Below are 4843 nucleotides of genomic sequence, written 5' to 3'. Positions count from 1 at the left end.
ATTTCTCAAATTACATGAAGCTTTGGCTGATATAGTCTCTTGTTCATTTGTTATGATTAAAAAAAGTTATTTATCCAATCGTCTAATGAAAAATTACACATGTACTTACAAATATCAACATTGCAAGTGTAACGTCTGTCTGATTTACTAAGGTTTAAATAAAAGTGTTGGATAACAAAAAGAATATTAATTTATTGCATTATTCCTGCTGTGTGTCATTTAAAAGAAAAAGCAAGGGATTTTATACAAGCTTGAAATGTACTTCTTAAATAATGTATCTTTTTCTAGCCGCAGAATTTTGGTTCTAATCAATTCTGATGGCATATCTTTGGTGACCCATTACATTTTAGTCAGCCAAAAGAGAAATTATTATGAACATTGTCACATTATATCCTGAGCAGTATTTCAAAATGGATGCACATCCCCCACCATTAGCTATTACTCCCTAATTTGTAGTCATGCTGATCACCTCTAACCAAATATGCGATTCACTTGGCTCAATAGTTTTAGTTGTCTGGTATAGCTGAGGAGCTGGTCGGATACTCTGATCTCCAGCAGAATCAATCAGGATAATTGTGCCACTAAAAGGCATCTCTAAAGCTGCTCGAATCAAATCAGCCACAGAATTAATTTATATGTAATAAACTACCCGTAGGCAATTAAGATGTGGGTGATTTGCACAAATGGGTGCCATTCAATCCTCATAGTTTTGGAAGAAAAACAACTTTTCATTTGTGATCACTGCCTCTGATGGCTGATGTTTGCTGTGGGAAGCATGCATATTTCAAATACACAACACATATTCTGCCACCTGAGGCATAAAACTGCCATCATTATCAGGCACTGCTCTCTGACAAGGACACTGTTTGAGTTCAGCCCTGTTATGGACAACATGGAGCCTGTCTGATTGTGATTGCAAATGTAATCAGAGATAATTGTAGGTCTGTCATACTATTCATGCTGCACATCTTTAATGGTCATGACTTTCAGATGAAAATCTAGTCAGACAACCTAAATAATTTGTTAGTATCAAGACACACAACTGCATAAACATGCACACAGAAATATATGGCTAATTATAGAAATAGATCTATAAAAACATCCTTATGAATAGTGTAAAGGTAAAACAAAAATAGACAAGCTGTTGGAGGTTACACAAAGATATTGGAATTTTGAGAAAGACTGGCCAGTTGAATTGTAAAAGCCTGATAGCGTCATTTCCTCTTGAAGTTGTGCTGTAAAATTTTAAAGTTTAATTACCTTACATGCCGTGCTAATCATGCAAAATATGACCAGGATTTGGGTGTCAATTCCATTGAAATGCAGTGTTTCTACTGTACTTATAACATTAGAGATATTTTTTCCACATATATATTTTTTTCAAAACAAGTGCTGCTAAGATCTCAATGCTATATGATGAATAATGGAAACAGAACGGGGACTTAATCCAGACCTGCCCTGTAGATAATATCCATCCATCGTCTACCGCTTATCCTACTCAAGGTCACAGGGGATGCTGGAGCCTATCCCAGCAGTCATCAGGCGAGAAGTGGGGTTTACCCTGGACTGGTCACTAGCAAATCGCAGGGCCGCATCAACAGAGAGACAATCATCTGTTTCTTATTCGTACATCTGGGCAATTTTTCCAATTTTTCCAGAGAACCCATACAGACACGGGGAGAACACGCAAACCAGGGTCCTTTGTGCTGTGAGGCACAAACAAAAAAGTGCTAACCACTTTGTCAATGTGCCTCTACTGTTAGAAGCAAATAAAAAAAGAATTAAAAGACTGATGAGTATGTATACATAGATACATTCATACATGAATACACATTTCCAAAATTACTAAAATCTCAATCAAGAGTACCAACAGCATTATATAAAACCATTCTTGACAGAAAGTAAATTACAGAAAATATAAGATGTGTTATATTTGTTTATTCATTCGAACTGCTTTATAATTGCTTTCACAAAAGTTTTATTAGGAAGTCTGACACTGATTTTCTTTTTTTCAAATGGCGCCTCCCATGTGGCTGCTTGTTGAAGCAGCTCTTGCTCTCTCACTTTTCATATCTTGAGATATTTTGGTTTGTCGTTTTGCTTTTTTTCCCCTAAAGCTATACAATGGAAATGTGATAAACTGTACTTTGCCCTTCTGCTACACATTTTTCTGTTCATGACAATGTCCTGGGATTCCATAGCGAGCAATGGGTCCCATCGTTTACAACAGGGATCAATGGTTGGCGCTCTGCTACATGGCAGCACCACCACCAGATGCTACTAGATGTCCCCCATGGAATATAAGCGACAGGGATGCTGTGCTGGATTCCAAGTGGGGAATACTACGGGCCTCTTCTCCTTTCAATTATTATGGGAAATGTTTGGTCTCTCCATAACAAAATTGATTAACTAGCAGCATTGACTCAGTATGTCAAGATGTACCCAGAATGTAATTTTGTATGTTTATGGAAACATGGCTAACCAGACATGGTCACCATGCAGATTCCAGCCTGTACGGACTGATAGGATGATGGAGAGCGGTAGGAGGAAGGGAGGGGATTGACTATGATTATGCCTCTTGCCAAATCCCTATTAAGGAGCAACACTGCTGTAAGGACTTGGAATTAATAACAGGTAGCATGAGGCCACACTACCTGGTGCAGGAATTCTGGCTGCACATGTAGGCCCCGGTGCTAATTCTGAGGTACTCTGAGATGTCCTGCACCCCATGGTGAGCCGACTGTTTACTCAGCATCTCCAGGCTCTCCTCCTCATCCCTGAACACTTGGACCATGCCAGTCCTTCCTCGATTCTCCACACATTAACCCAGCAAGTCACATTTCTTACCCAGCACAATAAAACATTAGAGCCTCTCCATGCCAACACCACAGATGCATACAAGCTACCCTCTTCCGTCTGTCTACAAATCCATGGTGCACAGGAAACTAGTTGTGATCCTCACAGTGAAGATATTTGAGGAGACTGACAAGACTGTGAGAAAATGTTTCAAGTCTACTGTGTGAGAAGACCTCTGCGAGGGTCATGTGGATAATATTGTTCTTACAAACATGGACTATACCCACCAGGACTGTGTGGTGTTTCTCTATCAGCAAACCCTGTATCAGTCCTAAAACTGAGACCACTCTTACAGCCTTGGATTCTGCAGCAGGTCCTGACAGGATTCCAACTCTGCTGTATACAGAGGTTCGCTTTTCTGGTGCCTTAGACTCCACACACCAAAGACTTCAATCTTATAGTGTCTTATCTTCACAATCTTATAGTGGACTGTGTAACCAATGGACCCTAGTATGTGAGGGTGGTTTGTTCCATGTGGTTGTCAGTAGTACAGGGGCTCTGCAGGAGTAGTTCTGGCCCCGTTCCTCTTCACCCAACAGATTTCTTTTACCCCCTCCTACCACCTGCAGAAGTTCCCTGATGCTTCTACAATTGTCAACGTGATCTCAGATGATGAAACAGAGAGTACAAAGGACTGATACAGGACTTTGAAAACTAATGCCTGCTGAGAAAGTGGTGTTTCAGCAGACAACAGGTAGGGGTTCAACATTCTGATAAAGAAAGCCGCCTTGATCCTGGAATGCTTCCTTGACTCAGTGGAGGTGGTGGGAAGGAGGAGAGCAATAGCCAGGCTACCATCTCTGATGGACAATCCTCCCTGCCTGCTGTAGGACATCACATTACTGGGATGCTCCTTCAGTGACTGACCGAAATATACCAAATGTCAAAGGGAGCAGTATCAAAAGTAATTCCTCCTTCATGCTGTTAAACTGTACAACAGTATTGCTCTCAGGAGACGAGGTGTAAAAATCCTACTCATTCTATGTCCAATATGACAATATTTTCCCAGGTATGGACAATATCTTTTGCGTAATCATCATTAAATTCTTAATACAGTCCATAATGTGTGTGTTCTGGCTAATACATTCTATACACAGTATCAAATACTATTTATAGCCATTATAGTCATTATTTGTACTAATTCTTAAAAAAGATACATTCACACCTGTATGGTATAACTGTACATTAAAGTAACTACAATCAATATTTTGAATAGTTATGGATGGTAATGGTTTTCTGTATGTTATTACTCTCTAAAGTAAAGTACTTTGCACATCGTTGTAAAATGCAGTCATAGATGGGAAAACTGTACATTAATGCATGTTTCTTTTTATCATTATTCTCTATCTTTACTTTCCTGGCTGCCATTAACCCTGTGAATTGCAGGGCTATTAAAGAAGTATCTTATCTAAGAAAAATAACAACAAGGACCTTCTTGCTTTGAAGCAGAAACGCTAACTACTGCATCATCCTAAGTGCAGCTGTTTAGTGCGTCAATGTATTATTCAGATTTGTAAACCTGGTTAGACAATCTAAGGTCAGTCAGAATATTCACAACAGTTCTAACAATGGAGACAAAAACTGGAAAACTGTGAATGAACTCTGACCTCGATTGCATGTCAAATATGTTATGTGCTGCTGTGCTATCCTTCCTCCTGCGACACTTTCACGTAAGGCCTGAGCACATCAATAAAAGATGCTTGCTGATTTTGCTCAGAGTGTAAATATTTTAATTTTACAGAGAACAAAATAGAGATGTATCAGTAGTATATTACGGTATTTTGAGTCACACAAGGAGAGAATTAAACAAATATTAAAAAATAATGTATTAATAACAATTTATACATTCTTGTGAGAAGAGGAAACATGTATTTTCCGCATATTCAATTCACATTATGTTCAGCTTTTTCAGTTTGTGATGGCAGCATAGCAATGAGTGACTCATGCTGTGCGTTGGGCAGCCTGATCCTCAGACGGGGGTCCAAAC

Source organism: Fistularia commersonii, chromosome 21, assembly GCF_037954325.1.
Source record: "Fistularia commersonii isolate RoL2024-O1a breed Wild chromosome 21, RoL_Fcom_v1.0, whole genome shotgun sequence".
Classification (NCBI taxonomy): Eukaryota; Metazoa; Chordata; class Actinopteri; order Syngnathiformes; family Fistulariidae; genus Fistularia; species Fistularia commersonii.
Note: the sequence above shows the minus strand (reverse complement) of the source record.